Below are 19,463 nucleotides of genomic sequence, written 5' to 3' on the forward strand. Positions count from 1 at the left end.
GTGGCTATGAAGTGAATTTTTAATACAAAGTTCAATCATAGCTTTTTAGAGATGTGACAGAGATTTTTCCCAAATTAATGTGACAGGCTAATCTAATTGAAAAATTAACACTAGTCTATTTTCATACATGGAGATTTATCAGAATCAATGAAAAAAAATTTTTTTCTCCCTCTCTTAAGAGAATAGTCATGGTAACAAATCCTAACATTCTTGTCTTTCCTGATGTTTTGTGTATCAGGGAAGTGTTTAAAACCATTTCTTTCCTTTAAGAGCTAAACTAGGACTTGAATTTGAACAGGAAACCACACACACACATATATATACATAGTTTTGTAAAAATAGTTTTCTACACAATTGTGATTTAATTGTCCTTGGCAGAGTTCGGCTCCCATCATTCCCTGTTGCGTGATAGCCTTTGCGACTGTGGTGTGATGTGGGGTCATGAATGCGCAACAGAACGTCAAAGTCTTGTGGCAAAGAGCAAGAAACACGAAGCAGGAACATGGTTCTAACTCAGAAAGCCTGGATTCCCACAAACTGGGAATGTGCGATGGGAGCAGGAGAGCTCATCCCTTGTGTAGACAGAGCACCGCAGGATTGGAGGACCCACAGAGTTGACTGGATATGACTCCAGACACTGCGCACTGTCTTCACATGCAGGCGGCTGGGTGGTGCTTGCTGGGGGGATGGTACGCACAGGTACTTCTCGAGCTCTGCTACAGGTCCCAGCCTCCCTGGCAGTAGGTTGGAGCCTGGTCAGTTCAAGGACTGTGAGGGACAGCTATTTGCCACTTTTGAGGCTGTTAAGAGCTACTGTCCCTCCTGCATCTTTTTCTCTCCTTGGCTGCACTGCGCCCTCAGGCTACGTGTTCCACAAGGTGCAATTACGCGTTGAGGAAGAGCGGTCAGACACAGATCAGGACTTACAGGACTAAGACATACAGCTGCAAAAAATCAGTCCACCCAGGCCTCAGGACCTATTTGAGATGACATCTCGCGTTTGTTATCTGGATCAGTATGTCTTTATTTATGTGGGACATAGAGGCTTGAACAGTAATCTTAACTGTATACAAAGTGACATGGTGTCCGTAGCCCTTGCCCCCCACTTTAATGTGAATAAAGTGTGGAATTCCTTGACAATCTCAAGGGAGGGAGAGATTACCTTCCGCTATAACGAAAGAATTTTGCTTAAACAGATCGGATATATACCCTGAATCCAGGCCCACAGAATTTCAAACTGTGGGGAAATTATTACTTAGTATTTGAGGATGTCCTTTGTCTGAGAGAATTATTTTTGAGGAAATCACTATCATCGTAAATATAGCGATATTTAACGTCAAACCACTCCTATTATTTCTATGACTGTGAAAAGGTCAGGTAGGTCAGTGATACTAAAAATAACATGACAGAAAAACCTGATGGAAAATTGACAATATTTCATTTTCTTAGATGTAGACTTATCAGAAAGCAATGAGAGGACTAGAGAGAAATCTTTCTAAGATACAAAAATATCGATGTTTGAATAGTCAGGTGACGTATCATTGAAAAAAATCACTGTGGTGAAATAATTAAGACAATAAATTCTGTTTTTTTCCTAATATAGACACTGTGACAAGATATATATATATATGATTTTTCTTACACTTATAAGTGATTACATGAATGAAATACCTCAAGTTTTTTTTTGGACTAAGTATTCTAGATTGAATACACCTTGGGATTTTGGAAAATTTCCAAATTCCACAGCATGGTAGATGCAGATATAAATGACTAATGCCAACCCTTAATGATGTGGGTTTATATATTTTTATTTTTAATTAAGTAAAATTTTAGTGAAATGCACAGATTTTAAGTGTAAATTCTGAGTCTTGACAACCATGTACACATGCACAACTAACACAACAATCAAGATAGAAAACATATTCTCAACTATGTACCTGTGTGCACATATACAACTGTGTTGGTGTGTATACATATATGTGTGTGTGTATGCATGTACACATAATATATGTGTGTGTGTAAGAATGTAAACTTACCTGGAGAGCTAAAATCAAATTAGAAGATAGTCTGTTGGGCACATTAATTAACCTCTTACTAACAGGAACTGCCATGTCCTACATGCACATATGACCCAGCAATCCCACTCCTGGGCATATATCCAAACAAAACTTTCATCGGAAAAGATATGTGCACCTGTATGTTCACTGAATCAATATTCACAGTAGCCAAGACCTGGAAACAACCTAAATGCCCATCGACAGATGAATGGATTAAGAAGATGTGGTGCATATACACAGTGGAATACTATTCAGCCATAAAAAGGACAAGACAATTCCATTTCAGAAACATGGATGGAACTAGAGACTCTCACACTAAGTGAGGTAAGTCAGAAAGAGAAAGATAAACACCATATGATATCACTTAAATGTGTAGTCTAAACATATGACAGAAGTGATCTATTTGCAAAGCAGAAACGGATCATGGACATGGAGGCAGACTTGTGTTTTCTATGGGAATGCGGCAGAGTGAGGGGCTGGTGGGCAGTTTGAGATTGGTAAACTGTTGTATTTAGAATGGGTGGGTGACAGGGTCCTGTTGTGTAGCACAAGGAACTGTACCCAGTCTCTTGGGTAGGAACCTGATAGAAAATGAAAAAAAACAGGTGCGTATGAGTGGGTGGGTTATGTTGCTGTACAGCAGAAATTAAAGGAACATTGTAAATTAACTATAATTTAATACAAATTTCTTAAAAATTATTTAATCATCACAATGATCTTTGTTTTTGTTTTTTTTTTGTCTTTTTGCCATTTCTTGGGCCGCTCCCGCGGCATATGGAGGTTCCCAGGCTAGGGGTCGAATCGGAGCTGTAGCCACCGGCCTACGCCAGAGCCACAGCAACGCAGGATCCGAGCCGCGTCTGCAACCTACACCACAGCTCACGGCAACGCCGGATCCTTAACCCACTGAGCAAGGGCAGGGACCGAACCCGCAACCTCATGGTTGCTAGTCGGATTCGTTAACCACTGCGCCATGATGGGAACTCCTGATCTCTGAAGTTAAATTCTGTTATTATCCCCATTTTATAAATGAGGAAAGAGAAGCACAGAGTGAGGAAGTTCCCCAAGTCCCCAGACCTGGAACCCACTTGGTTCTGGTTGTGAAAGCAGAACACAGATCTTAGGTCACTCAGGACCCAGAGCCTGTGCTCTTGGTTTCTGAGTCACATCTCATCCCTATTTCTAAATAACATTCTTCATTTAAAGAAACAAGAGGAGTTCCCACTGTGACTCAGTGGAAATGAATCTGACTAGCATCCATGAGGGCACAGGTTCGATCCCTGCCCTTGCTCAGTGGGTTAAAGATCCAGCATTGCCTGGATCTGTGGTGTAGGTTGCAGATGTGGCTCGGATCCCACCTTGCTGTGGCTGTGGTGTAGGCTGGTGGCTGCAGTTCCAGTTCGACCCCTAGCCTGGGAACCTCCATATGCCATAGGTATGGCCCTAAAAAGACAAAAGAAATAAAGGAAGGAAGAAAGGAAGGAAGGAAGGAAGAAAACAGTGTTCCTGTGTAATTTAGGTCTGGGAGAGGGAAATTAAAAGACGGGCTTGAAACACTGTGTTTGAAAAGAAAGAAAAGAGTGAAAGAATAGTGGGGACATGTCCAAAGGACACAAAAATCCATCAGAAAGAGACTTTGCTGGTAAATCTGTGACACTTTGAGTGTGAAAATGAATACAAATAGTCATAGACAGCCAGAGATAATGACAATTTGAATAAAATAAAAATACATGGTTGGAGGGTGTGGAGAGGACATTTCTTGACTGCAGGCTGACCTCTGGCTGGACCCCCTTTCTTTTTTTTTTTTTTTTTTTTTTTTTTTTTGTTGTTGTTGTTGTTGTTGTTGCTATTTCTTGGGCCGCTCCCGCGGCATATGGAGGTTCCCAGGCTAGGGGTCGAATCGGAGATGTAGCCACCGGCCTACGCCAGAGCCACAGCAACGCGGGATCCGAGCCGAGTCTGCAACCTACACCACAGCTCACGGCAATGCCGGATCGTTAACCCACTGAGCAAGGGCAGGGACCGAACCCGCAACCTCATGGTTCCTAGTCGGATTCGTTAACCACTGCGCCACGACGGGAACTCCTGGACCCCCTTTCTGTCCTCAATTCCGCCTGCTGTTCTCTCTCTCTCTCTGCCTTTCTGTCTCTCTCTTTTGAAGCATAGTTGGCTCACAAGGTTGTCAGTACAGCACAGTGATTCAGTTATACATACACACCCATCCATTGTTTTTTCAAATTCTTTCCCATCTAGATTATCACAGAATACTGGGTAGAGTTCCCTGTGCTCTACAGCAGGTCCTCATTGGCCAATCATTCCGCACACCCCAGTGTGTGGTTGTGAAAGCAGAACACAAATCTTAGGTCACTCAGGACCCAGAGCCTGTGCATATGCCAGTCCCCAAACCCCATCCATCTCGCCCCCTACCTTGGTAACTCAAAGTTCGTTTTCAAAGTCCATGAATCTGTTTCTGTTCTGCACATAAGTTCACTGCCTACTATTCTAATACTAAGAGCTGTTTCAAGGATACAGCCTTGATAGTGTGAGGTGTTTTTGAGACCAACTGACTGAACCCAGTGAATGCTTCTATATAAACTTTGAGGAGTTGGGAGTGGGGTAGGTACAGAGACCTACTTGTCCTGCACCCACCCAAGACAAGCCTCCTCTGTAAGTAAGTTCCCTTGCTTGTTGAACCTACCACCTACGGATCTGGAGGGGTCTGTCTCCTTTTTGTTTCTCTCCTTGCCTTCCATGCACTGGGACCTGGTTCAGATTTCAAGTGGAAATTTCCCAACATTGCAAACCAACACCCATATTAGGAATTCTAACATGTTACATATATATATATATATACACACACACATATATATATCTTTTAATATATATATGTTAAGAAATAAACAAATGAGATTGAAGCAAAGTGCCAATTAGTAAATAGAAAAGGCATAATGTATATCAGAATTGTAACGGATGCTAAAACTAGTGAGTTAAAGTTTGAAAAGTTACCACATGTTACATAGATGAAAAGTATCTCTCAACAAACTATTTATTAAATATAAATAAGAAAAGAGTAGTTTTCCAGCATGGAAGACTAGTGGCTACTACCTTAAGTCTTGAAAACTTATCTCACTGTTTTGCGTTAAGCTGAAATCACATAATTCCTTACAAGATGCATTGTGAAAGACAAATCAGTTTATGAATATTCCTGAAAATTAAATACCTGAATATAATGAGTGTGCAATCCCACTTGGCAAGGTGTTTTACAAATTTACTGGCCAGTACACTTCTAAATTTCCAAGGTTAGGAAGCACACAGACACTGCTACATATTATGAGAATAAAAAGACTTGACAACTGATGGGAAAGCATGGTGCTGGATCAGAACTAGCACTGTGAACACCAGCAGCTGTAAAGGACATTAGCGGTAGAATAGGCTCTGTTTGTGTATACGTCGTATATGATAGCAATGAATTATATCACTTCTCTTTAAATGAAACAAAAATCCATAATTCTATGCTGATATATATTTGATATATATGAGAGAGGTTTAATTATACACATAGACGTGAAAAAATAAACTGTATAGAAGCTAAGTGGCAACTATTAACTAAAGGAATGATGTATTTAAATTATAATGGATACTAAAAATGAAAGTTTGATAAGAAATATAGCTGTAGAAATTATACATATTTATGTTCACTGATACATTTTGTGTGTATTCTCAGCTACTTATGTTCGTAAACATGTGTCTGTGAGTTGATTGACTCTTTCAGTTGATACATTATATAAATGCAAATACACAGAGGAAACTTAGTTCTATTTGTTGTCTGGACCATTTCCTCTCTGACTGTTCAAAATGCGTATGTTTAAGGTAATTGTATTTGATGTGAGATGCTCACACATGCATTATTATTTAGTTTGAATTATTGGCTTCAGAATGAATCAAAATCCTGCCAAAGTTGAAGTTTTCAGCTTAAGCCATATCTGAGTCATGCCAATCAGAAAGGCAGTCTGGAAAAGGTTGATACGGTGAGTAGAGCATTAATTTCATTGTTGAATAACTTAAAGGTGCTTATACAAATATTTCTTAAATCACACAATGAAATAAAACACAACCATTTTATTGTAGCTGGCACAGACTATTTAGGAAAAAAATTCAGGAATGGACAAAGAGAGAAAAAAAGCTGGTGGAATTAAATAGTGGGCTTCAGAATCATGCAGCTTATGGCTAATATCTTTATTGAGAAGAATCTTTAAAATAATGAAAGAATTTATTCAGGAAAGTATTCTTTTGGACTACTGTCTGCAGGGAAAACCAATCATATTTACATCAAGTTGTCTGAAAGAAAATTGACTGTCTATGTTCCATAATTATTATAAATCTGTGTATAAAAATTTTAAGTTAAATAATTATTTTCTGGACACGTTTTTCCTATTTAAACATTTATAATTCTCACCATCCTTATCTTACTGTAAAAAAAGAATAGATATGTACATATACAAACATAAACATACGCACATATATGTAGGTTTATGTAAATATCTCCATTTTGTAATTTAAATCTGTGCCACAACAACATTACGTGTCCTTGTTTAACATGGGTATTTTAGAGACTGGTGATACAAGTTCATGAAATTAATTGCAACAATTAATTCCATGTAACTCTTACCACATAGGTAAGAAGTATACTTTTTCCTTGCATAAAAGGTTAAAGCATACCAGGAAAACTCAGATGATTTAATACTAGATATTCATTACTATTTGCTATTAAATTTTTGTGTTACTTTATTATTGCTATTAAGTTTTAATGTGGATCATAAACTTTGAAACCAGAAGATAACCTGAAATAATCAATCCTAAACGCTCAGTTACGTCCTTCTCAAGAATCCAGTGATGTCAAGGTTACTCCTTTCGGAGGCGCAGACCCACACTTTGGGATGGGATGGGGTGGGGTGCAGAGGAGTCAAGCAAGGACATAGTCCAGAAACTGGAAGTAAGATTTAATCCGTTAGCTGACTCTGCCAATAACGAAGGGTACGTCTGAACCCAAGTACATGAAAGGAAGTTAGAGAGGAAAATCAAGTGGATGGTTAACGGAATCTGCAAAATATTAAACAACAACCGCAAAACTTGACCAAAAAAAAAAAAAAGAAATAAGAAAAAAAGCTCTTGCCACTCAAATTAATTATGGAATGCAAGAACTGGATGGTAATTAGTGATGGAGAAAGCATTCAGAACAACAACAACAAAATGCCCATAATTCCAGGAATATTCCTGTTCACAAATGCTTGTCCACAACTTCAAGGATTATGTGGAGGGTTGGGGTATAAAAATAAATGGGAAATAGAGATGTGTCTGGAAGGCAAATCCTAGGTTCCCTTTCCACTTGCTACAGATTCGGCATCAGCTCTCTCTGGCAAAAGAGGAGGGTGGTACCCTCGCACCTTCCTCATGCTTATCCTGACTACCCACAGCACTGTTCCTTAAAGGAGCCCAGATGATGCTTACCCATTCTTTCTTGCCATCAGTAAGAGAGGTGATGATTACGTGCTGTGCACTAGTTCAATCTCTTTTGTGTTGAGATGTTGAGAGTCTTGTCTAGTCCCTTTCAGGAAAATGGATGACCTGGTGTTCATTCCATGCAGACGAAATAGACAGCAAGCCATGTACCAAAGGATGTCCAAGTCAAAAGTACAGTCAACATTAGGGGAAAATCAAAGCCTACGACAGCAGGATAAAAAGGTGGGAGGGTCCCAAGAGCAGAGGTTCGCAGCCTCAGAAGCAGTGGAACAGGGAAGGAGCAAAGCTGAACCCGAGGAGATGAGGCCAGAACGAATAAGCAGAAAACAGTTTTGTTCTTTTGGGAGGATTCATATTTCCTTTAAAGGCTTAGTGCAAAATAGACCAGCAGAGAGAAATTAGAGATATTCAACTCAAATGTTTGTGTGTGTGTTCTTCAGTTCATCCAGATATAAGCCCATTCAAACACTTCTGTGAACATTTAGTATGGACTGTTAAACACGTGCTTCTTACTTCAACAGTGCATCTACTTAAGTATATCAATAGATTTCATCTCGTTTTCAATTCCCTGAAAATGTCTGATGGGACAAAATAGCTTTGGAAATTTCTATACAGTGCATTTTTAATAAAAATCTGTCATTATTATCATAAATCCAGATAGACTTTATAAATGAAATTTATTCAAATTATTTTGTCCTTGTGAATTCATAGTGACCATCAATCAATGGACAAAGTTACACTGAGAGAAGTAATCAGCCCTAAAATTATTAATGTGTGGCAATGATTTTTTTTTATTTTATCACTCCCACATTTTCTTCCAAAGGGAAATAATACAAAGGTCAGTGCTGTTTGTGGTGAAAACTTTTACTATCACGCTGTGGTAAATCCAACAGTGCTCACAAGTTAATTAAAATTTTACCCATTTGGCTGTTGGTAAATGACCTCTGAACAATATGGGTATAAAATTGTCTTACTTTATTTGTGCGATTGATAAAACATGTTTTTGGTTTGTGTGATTGATAAAAGCTGGTGGGCCTAGGGAGGAAATAACCAATAAAAGAATAAATCAAATAATATATGTATATTTCATTTTTTATTGGTTTCTATATTTTATTGGTTCCTGTATTTTCTATATTTCATTGTTTTATATGTTGACATTTACATTATTTTTCACATTTTTTTATGAGTGGGAAATAAAGCTTCCTTTCAAAGGTATGAAAAGAATATGAATAAGTTCATATTTTTCACACAAAAATTTCATGTGGTTATGGAGTCTTATTTTCTAATAACTTGTTTCATAATAATACTTTAAGGTTACTCTGGGAATTCCCGTCATAGCACAAGGGAAATGAATCTGACTAGGAACCACGGGGTTGTGGGTTCGATCCCTGGCCTCGCCAAGTGGGCTGAGGATTTGGTGTTGCTGTGAGCTGTGCTGCAGGTCGCAGACATGGTTTGGATTCTGCGTTGCTACGGTTATGGTATAGGCTGGCAGCTGTAGCTCTGATTTGAGCCCCCTAACCTGGGAACCTCCATAAGCCATGGGTGCAGCCCCCAAAAGTAGCAAATAAATAAATAAATAAATAAATAAATAAGAAAGTTACTCTGAAGGTATTTTTTAGTAACAAACAATATTATGTACAGATGTGGTGTGCAAGCTATACCAAGGCATACTGGGATACAAATTGTCATTAAAATTTTAACAGTGGAAGCTGCCATGTGTTGGAGGATAAAGAGACAACTGACATGCTATTTGAAGAAAGGAGTTTGCATGATAAATAACAGAATGAAAAGACTCTAATGAGCTGTAACAATGTCTTAAGACCATAGATGAAAAGAAATCTGTGGTTTTTAACTAACAGTCCATTGAGTGAATGAACAGGATTATAGACAGCTTGAAGAAGTTGGCAGAGTTAAGAACGTTTAGTTGGTTCCAAAACCAACTAAAACGGTTGGTGGAATGGATGCCCAACTGACACGTCAGAAAAATCACCTATGATTCTGTGTGGAAAGTTGATTAGGGACAAAAAAATGCAGTGAAAAGAGTCAACAACGAACACAATATGATAGCACGTCTATGTGTAACCTAAGTTATGGCACAAAGGAACCTCTCTACAAAAGTGGTTGTAAGAGGGAAGGGGGAGGGAGTGGGATGGCCAGGAGTTTGGGGTTAGTAGATGCAAACTCTTACATTTAGAACGGATAAGCAGCCAGGTCCTACCATACAGCATAGGGACTGCATCCGATCTCCTATAGAAGACCATGACGGAAAAGAGTATGAGAAAGAATATGCATATGTATAGAATCACTTTGTCATACAGCAAATTCAGCACAATATTGTAAATCAACTGTGTTTAATCAAAAAGAAAAGAAAAAATAAGTCTATCATCCTCTGTGGATGAGAGCTGGTGGAAGTTGGCTGGACCACAGAGGGGATGGATGGTTGGTGTGGAAGAAAATGGAGGGAACCAATTAAGGCAGTCTTAATCGAGCCACTGCATGGATTAAGACGTCATTTACCAGCTGGAAAGGACAGAAATTAAGAAGTCTGTTCATGAGCCTAAGTGTTGTGGAAAATTCTGTGATGTCTGTAGGGCAAACACTGACGATGTTACTTCCACTTGCATGGACAAACAAATGTAGATACATACAGACAGAGACACAGATACACAGTATGCATTAGGACAAAATTTTTAACATATAACAGTGTCCAACATTAAAAAGCATTGATATGTGTTTATCAAAGCACTATTAAAGCATGAAAAAAGAACATATTCATAACAATGGGTTCGTAAGTAGAGCTTTAAAGAGCCATAAATCAGTTTTAAAATGTAATTGATCCAATTTTAACCTGGAGTGTTAAATGCCAGAAAAGGTACAGAGAGCGTACGGATATGCATATAAAATTGTACATGAACTGGAGCTTTCCTCATAAACTAAATCTTACTCATACGACCCTGAGTTTTGACTATTTTCCCAGCAAAATAAGAATACATGTCCCAATACAAATCTGTATGCAAAAGGTTAACATGGGTTTAAACACCACATCACAGCAACCCACATGTCTGTGACGCTAAGGACTGAACAATCTATGATGCAGACGTAGCGAAATGCTACTAGTCAACAAAGTAAATGAATGGACCACTTTATCACTCAACAACAGAGGTGAATATCAAACGGATTAAAGGAGAGAAGCCAGACTCCAAGACTAGACACCGCAAGAGTCCATTCCCAGGCCGGCTCGAATAGGGAAAACCGCTGGGATGGGAACGTATGTGTTATTGCCTGGCCACAAGGTGGGAAGGTAAGAGGAGCTACAAAGAGAGATGAAGGGACTTCTGTCATGTTAAACACATGATGCATCTGGAATTCTCACCATGGCTCGGCAGTGAATGACCCCGACTAGAGGATCCCTGGCCTTGCTCGGCGGGTTGGGGATCCCTGCGCCGTGGGCTGTTCTGTAGGTCACAGATGCAGCTCAGACTCTGTGTTGCTGTGGCTGTGATGTAGGCCTGCATTAGGACAGAATTTTTAACATATAACAGTGCAGCTCCGATTTGACCCCCAGCCTGGGAGCTTCCATATGCCACGGGTGTGGCCCTAAAAAGAAAAAAAAAACGCATTTTTACTGCAGTGGCCATTATACTACTTTTGTAAAAATTCCCCAAAGAACTAAACGCAAATGATAAGTTCCTGTATGTAACTTTTAACTCAGTAAGCCAGACTAAAAAAATAATATGTACAGTACTGCTACACAGTTTATCACTATGTAAAAATGTCCTATGAGTGTGAAAAATTTAGCTGTATTTTTCAGATATTATCTACAAGGTGACCAGAATTAAATAACTCATAATGTCTTATATTAAACTCAAAAACATTTTAAAATGTAGGCTATGCATTCATTACTCCCTTGATAATACAAGTTTATCTTCTCATTCTTAATAGCAGAAAAAAAAAATTTTTAAAGCATTAACACAAAGGCCTTGCTCTTAAAAATTTCCTGGTGACTAAATTAATGAGAACCACATGTCTTGCACTTGAAAATAACAACTCTTTACAGTGGGAAGGAAAGTAAGAGGAAGTAGATAAGAAATTTAATATCCCATTATATGTGGCAAATGAAGTCGGTGCCAGCTTTGAATTCTACACATTACAGCTGTTGATTGCAGCTTGAACAGCGATATCAAAAATACACAGGTCTTAGTTTCCCTATATTTATCTAATTATTATTGACAAAAAATGGCATTTTTAAGATTTCCTTATTCTATTGGGGAATTATATTTTCTCTGAATACTATGCAATTTATTTATTTATTTATGTCTTTTTAGGGCCACAATCACAGCATATGCAGATTCCCTGGCTAGAGGTTGAATTGGAGCTGTAGCTGGTGGCCTACATGACAGCCACAGAAACAGCAGATCCAAGCGTGTCTGGGACCTACCTACACCACAGCTCACAGCACACCAGATCCTTAACCCAAAGAGTGAGGTCAGGGATTGAACCTGTGTCCTCATGAATACTAGTCAAGTTCATTAACCACTGAGCCACAATGGGAACTCCTGAATACTATGCAGTTTCAAAGATGAGTTTAAATAATCTTCCCTTGAATCTCAAAGTAAGATAAAAAAAAAAATAGTAAAACACAGATCCCCAAAGTGTGGGAAATTCTTTCTAGGAATTCTTGTTTCCTAAGTACCAATGATCGCACAGGTGTCTCTGTATATCCCCTTCTTCTCACTGGGATTATTAATAATTATGTTAATAACACGTTAATGACCCTTTTATTATGCTGCTTAGCAGTTATACTATTTACTATATATTGGTATAATAAGCTATATAATTACTGTTACTTACATAAAATTTAATGTCTGATTTTTATACATCCTTTTAAAATATTTTACATTTTGACATTTCTATAGTATTTATGTACAGTATATTAATGATCAAAAATTATTCTTTGCATCTAACAATTTTCTAAATCATTTTAATCTATTTTAACCATTACGTACTTTTTTCTTTTTCCATGCACACCTGAAGCATATAGAAGTTCCCAGGCTAGGAGCTGAACAGAAGCTGCAGCTGGAGCCTACGCCATAGCTTGTGGAAATGCCTGGAGCTTAACCCACTGAGAGAGGCCAGGGATTGAACTTGCATCCTCACAGAGACTACGTTGGGTCCTTAACTCACTGAGCCACAATGGGAACTCTGTAACTATTATTTTTGATACTACTACAGCATGCACTTTGATGCACAGCACTTTTAAAAATTAGTCGTTCAAGATCGATCTCTAGGAATTATGAAACGACTGGTTCAAAGACATGGATATATTTATAGCTCTAGCTAATTATTTCCCATTACATCAAATTGTCACATATAATTAGAGCTACATAAAAGTTCTGTAACATGTCAAATATCTTTATAACATTCCTTTCTCCCATTACTTGGGTGAAATTCCACTCAAATTTATCTTTGATTTACACAGAAATATTGTTGAAAAATTAAATGCAAATGAAATTGTCATCTAGCTGTAGAACCACAAAAGGAGCGTATCTAAGAAGAAATCAGAGTTACTCTAACATCAGGTTAAATAATGTTTTTCATGGGAAAGGAGTCATCTTTGGGCAAATGAAATACATTCACAGATTTTATGGGTTTGACAGCTTCCTGACAGTGTCAGGATTGAGATCAGAGAGTCAGAGACCAATATCAATTCTGCTTTAATAAGGTTGATGAATTTATAGCTTCTAGGACCCGAAGAGGAAGAATGAGATTGAAGACATCAATGAGACAATTCTCTCAAGTGAGTCCATTTGAATATCTTAAAATTAATTAAGTGTAACTTCTATAATGTTTTCCATTAATTTTGCTAATGTCACCCTCTTAGAGTTAGAAACGAACGTGTCTTTACGTGAGGGACTGGGATATCAACCATGGATTAATTTTGAATGCTATTGACCCAAGATAGTGTACACCTTCTGTCAGCCATGAGGAAGAAATACAAAGCAGCTGATCCTGATACTCAGAGATCATAGGAAGCAATGTGTTTTAAGAAAATCAAATGCCTACAGGGATCTAACAGTCAAGATAAAAGTTTGAGCCTGGCCAAAGATAAAAGAATAGAAAATACGAAATATTTTGACATACAGAAAACGTAGTCCAAATTAAAGGCACGTTACTTCCTACTGTTGAAGGATATGATCCAGCAGTCCCGCTCGTGGGCATATACACATGCAGACAGAGCTGCAGTTCAAAAGAAGCATGCACTCCTCTGCTCACAGCAGCGCTATTCACAGTAGCCAGGACATGGAGGCAGCCTGTACGTCTGCTAACAGACGAATGGATTAAAAGATGTGGTGCAGACACACAATGGACTACTATTCAGCCATAAAAATGACAGAATAATGTCATTTGCAGCAACATGGATGCAACGAGAGAGTCTCATACTAAATGAAGTAAGTCGGAAAGAGGCAGACAAATACTACACAATATCACTTGGATGTGGAATCTCAAATACGGCCCAAATGAACCTATCCATAAAACAGACACAGATTTACAGACACAGAGAACAAACTGTTGCGCCAAGCGGGGAGGAGAAGGGAGTGGGATGGATGGGGAGTTTGGAGTTGGTAGATGCAAACTATCACATGTAGAATGGATAAGCAATGAGGTGCCACTTTAACAGCACAAGGAACTATATCCGGTCTGTTGGGATAGAACATGATGGAAGATAATGTAAGAAAGGAAACGTGTGTGTGTGTGTGTGTGTGTGTGTGTGTGTGTGTATGAATGACTGGGTCACTTTGCTGTACAGCAGAAATTGACACAATCCTGTATCACCTATGCTTTAATATAAAATGGTTAACATTGTTTAAAAAATAAATAAATAAAGGGAAGTACTGGTCTCAAAATATCTAACTGCCCAGGAGCCTTGGCCCAAGAGCTACCTGTTTCTGACCCTTTGACATTTAAATTATTTACTATTATAGTAAAATATTATTGTATTTAAATGCTTACATTTTAATTTATACTCTACCATTGTTAACAGTAGTGATAGTATGATAGAAACATAAATCTAATCAAAATATTCTAAACACTTACTATCAAAAACAAACATTACAACTGTTCATTACTAACAAGCTGTAAATAGAGCCACCAGCATAAATTTTAAATTCTGGTCACTGCATGCAAAGCATGATATTTATGGTTAAATTATATTTTCCTTTAATTTGTAACTAAGTTTGTGCTTATGTGTGAATATATATTATTTTGGTAATAGTTTATAGGCTTCTATAATAATTACAAAAATTCATGTCAGAAATATTAATTTTATAATATGCTAAAGATACACTAAATATTATGCTAACTAAAATGTCAGTTAATAAACATTGATTTATGATCAACAGTCAACTTCTTAGTATTTTAGCACCCTATGACACTTATCAGCATCATATTATTTACTATTTATTGATTGTGCATTTTATTTTCTAAGCTTGTGAACTAGAATGGCCTTTTTCTTTAGGGAGTTTAATTTCAATTATCTGAGTGGCTGATCCACCAGAAAATATCTCTAGTCAACTTTGACATTCAAAATACATTTGAAATTTTCTAGAAGGGTAGTTACATTATGGAATGGTCAAATTTCTATTTAGACACCATTTCCCTTGCATCTGAAATAAACTAGTACAAGGCCAGAAAGGATGCTTTTATGTTATTCTCCACCAGCTAATATCCAGCATCCAAATCTCTGTAATTTACTATTAAGCATGTTTACAACTAATCAATTCAATCACTTTGCAGACATTGATATTGCTGACTAAACCCCAGAAAACAAAACAAATCAATGCTGGCTTAGTAACTTCATTCAAAATCTTTTAGCATAAATCTTTTGAACATAAAGAATCTGAGGACCTTGAGTGAGGTGTATAGATATTTCCCTAAACAGATTCATCAAGAGATAGAATGTGAAAAAAAAAAAATGAAAGATTATCTTTACCTAAAGAATAATATATTTTTATTCTTGGATGCACACATCTCTTTTTCAAGAAATGGAAGATATCTGTGCCAGGTGGGTTAGTAATAAGGTTGAGTTTTCCATGACTGAATAAAATAAGCTCATTCATTCTTCCTATTACCGACTGCTAGTGATTTCTATTGCCTATCCTTGCTACTGAACAATGAAAAACTTTTAAAATATATTTGCATATAATCACTTATATTGCTCTCAAGAAGTAATATTTGTGTGTTTAATTAAAAAAGATCTTATTCACTGGGCAATGGGTATTTCTAAAATATATAGCATTATGACTGAAAGTTTACTGTTCATTTCTTACTTATGGAGGTGATATTGTGATTTGGACATATTTTTGCCAATAGAGTTGGAGTGAGAAAGGGAGAAAAAAAACAAAAGGAATATAGGAAGGTCCAGAGAGAGAGAGAGTATAGAAGGAGAGAGAGGCATAAATTTATTTCTTTTTAATTTTTTGTTATTTCCCCAATACAAATTTTTTTTTTACTGTACAGCATGGTGGCCCAGTTACACATACATGCATACATTCTTTTTTCTCCCATTATCATGCTCCATCATAAGTGACTAGACATAGTTCCCAGTGCTACACAGCAGGATCTCATTGTTAATCCATTCCAAAAGCAATAGTTTGCACCATTAACCCCAAGCTCCCAATCCATCCCACTCCCTCCCCTTCCCCCTTTGGCAACCAAAAGTCTATTCCCCAAGTCCATGATTTTCTCTTCTGTGGAAAGGTTCATTTGTACTGTATATTAGATTCCAGATACAAGTGATATCATATGGTATTTGTCTTTCTCTTTCTGACTTACTTCACTCAGTTTGAGAGTTTCTAGTTCCATCCATGTTGCTGCAAATGGCATTATTTCGTTCTTTTTATGGCTGAGTAGTATTCCATTGTGTATATATACCACATCTTCCGAATCCACTCATCTGTCGATGGATGTTTGGGTTGTTTCCATGTCTTGGCTATTGGGAATAGAGCTGCAGTGAACATGTGGGTCATGCAGGACATACATTTAAAATAGAGCAATTCTTCAGAGTTTCTTGGCGGCCTAGTGATTAAAGATACAGCATTGTCACTGCTGTAAGTTCAGGTCCCTGCTGTGGGGTGGGTTCAGTCCCTGGTCCAGGGATTCTACCTGCCATAAGTGCAGTGAAAAATAAATAAAATAAAGAAATTATTTGAGGAGAAAGGCAAGATAGCAGAAGAGTAGAGGGACACGCTTGCCCTCTCCCACAAACACAACAAAAAAAACCACAACTACAGGTTAAATGACTCACACAGAACAGCAATTAATCACTGGCAGAAGAACCTAAAATCCAATAACGGCAAGAATCTCGTGACATTACTGGGTAAAACAAGAGAAAAGAGGAGAGTGAGAGAAGGTGAATCTGAGCTGGATGGACGCTCCTGAAAGGGAACTGTGGAGAAGAAAGGGATCCCGCACCCTGGAAAGTCACCTACTCGATGGAAAGATCAACTGAATTGGAGGGATCTCCAGATGCGCAGTAGTAAGTCTGAGTTCCAAAGAGCAGAGTGAGAACCGAACAGATCATCTGAACTACTGGCACAGTCACCAAAAACCGAGGGGCTTGGGTGGGGGCTGGGCACTGAGACCTCGGCTCCAGAGGTTAGTCCCCAGAATCGGGCTGGGGTGGGCTGTGCTGAGACTGCTTGGGGGACCAGGAACCGGTCTGTCCAGTTCTCAGGGCAGAGACTACCTGGGAGACTAGGAAGCTGAGAACTGCAGGTGCAGGGTGCAATATGCTAAGGGCTGGGGGGTGGAAAGCCACATCAGAGGGAACCTGGGAGAAGAGCTGGATCTGCAGGAGAGACAAGGCACCAGTGTTAGGGAGGGGAGGGGAGGAGGGGTGGGCCACCATACAATACTCCCCACATCACAGTGAACTCACTTGCCCACCAGCTATCAGAAAGCTGTGCTTCCCAGTGCATCCCCCTCCCCCTACCCTGTGGGCACGTGCAGGACCTGAGACTGCCTGACATCCAGGAGGGCTGGCCTCACCATTTGCAGGAAGCGAACCACTGCAGGGGCTTTCCCTGCCCTGGCATGCCTGCCCTCTGGAGGGGCTACACCCCCGCAGAGCAGCACCCAGCACTGCCAGCCCCTAGGAAAAGGCCCGCAGCCCAGAAAACCTAGTACAAGCTTGGCCTGGCCATGCAAATCTACCTCCATTGCCGTGTGATCCCACCAATCCCTGCTGCCCTGGGGAAGAGCCCCTTGGGTTCTCAGTGGTCCAGCTGGCTGCTCCCACCCTTGGGGGATACTGCACTCCTGTGGAACAGCTGACCAGCACTGCCAGCCCCCTAGAAGAGCCCCACAGCCCAGTAACACCAGAGCAAGCTCTGCCCAGCCGAGTGAAATCTGCTACCATCGTGGTGTGGACCTCCCAGTCCTGTCTGCCCTCAGGAGGTCCTCCTTTGCTTCAGAGAGACCCTGTCAGCCCCACCCACCCCCAAGAAAACCCACGCTGCCTCAAAGAAGACTGACCAACAACACCAGCTCTCAGGAAACATTCCACAGGAGTTCCAAGGCAAACCCTGCCTGGCCACGGGGAGTACAACTCCACCAAGAAAAAGAAAACAACAAGCAAGATGAAGAAGCTGAGAAACCACTCCCAGTCAAACCAACAGGAGATCTCACCTAAAGCGGTCAACAATGAAACAGATCTCTGCAGTCTGACCGACCTGGAGTTCAAAAGGGAAATAGTGAAAATACTGAAGGAATTAAGAGAAGATATGAACAGTAATGCAGATGCCCTCAGAAAGGAACTAGAAAATATAAGGAGGAGCCAAGAAAAACTAGGAAATTCATTTGCAGAGATACAAACTGAACTAAGGGCAGTAAAAACCAGAATGAATAATGCAGAAGAACGAATCCGTGATGTGGAAGATAGAATAATGGAAATCACTCAATCAGGTCAGCAGACAGAAAACCAAATCAAAAAACAGGAAAGCAATATAAGAGACCTATGGGATAATATAAAGTGGGCCAATCTACACATAATAGGAATTCCAGAAGGAGTAGAAAAAGATAAGGGGATGGAAAATATATTTGAAGAAATTATCGATGGAAACTTCCCAAATCTAAAGGATACTGGGTTCAAGATACAGGAAGCACAGAGGGCCCCAAACAAACTGAACCCAAATAGACCCACACCAAGACACATTATAATAAAAATGGCAAAAGTTAGTGATAAAGAGAGGATCCTAAAGGCAGCAAGAGAAAAGCAGAATGTTACCTACAAGGGAACCCCCATAAGGTTATCAGCTGATTTCTCTACAGAAACACTACAGGCCAGGAGGGAATGGCAAGAGGTATTTAAAGTGCTAAAAGGAAAAAATATGCAACCTAGAATACTCTAGCCAGCAGGAATATCATTTAAAATAGAAGGAGAAATAAATTTTTTTCCCAACAAACAAAAGCTAAAAGAATACAGCAATACAAAACCCAGGCTAAAAGAAATACTGAAAGGGCTTCTCTAAACCAAAAAGAAAGGAAGGAAAGAAAGGGAGGAAAAAGAAAAAAAAAGGAAGAGGAAGAACTAGGATTGAGGAAACCACAATCAGAGAGCAGTCACTCAAATAAGCCAGCATGCAGATTTAATCATGAGCATATTTCAAACAAAATAAAATTAACAAGAAAAAAAAGTCATCAAAATCATAAAATGTGGGCAAGGGATGTTAGGAAATAAATAGACCCTTTTTTGTTTGTTTGTTTCCCTTCTTAATTTTTAATATAGTAATGAAGTGTTTGAACCTACAGGACCATCAGGCTAAAACACACAATTATAGGAAGGGGTTAGCATTCTTTAAAAACAGAGCAACCACAGATCAAAAC

The 19,463-nt window shown here is 38.9% G+C and overlaps 1 long non-coding RNA gene across 6 annotated transcripts in view; it reads right to left on the reverse strand.

Moving 5' to 3' along the window:
- Positions 1–19,463, reverse strand: part of LOC146398753 (uncharacterized) — a 244,947-nt gene that overhangs the window by 108,552 nt on the left and 116,932 nt on the right. The gene's annotated exons all lie outside the window — the stretch shown is intronic.

This window comes from Sus scrofa, chromosome 10, assembly GCF_054392235.1.
Source record: "Sus scrofa isolate SSC_HxYL_T2T_F1_AM1 chromosome 10, Sscrofa_HxYL_maternal_Yorkshire_Landrace_v2.0, whole genome shotgun sequence".
In the NCBI taxonomy this organism is placed as follows: domain Eukaryota; kingdom Metazoa; phylum Chordata; class Mammalia; order Artiodactyla; family Suidae; genus Sus; species Sus scrofa.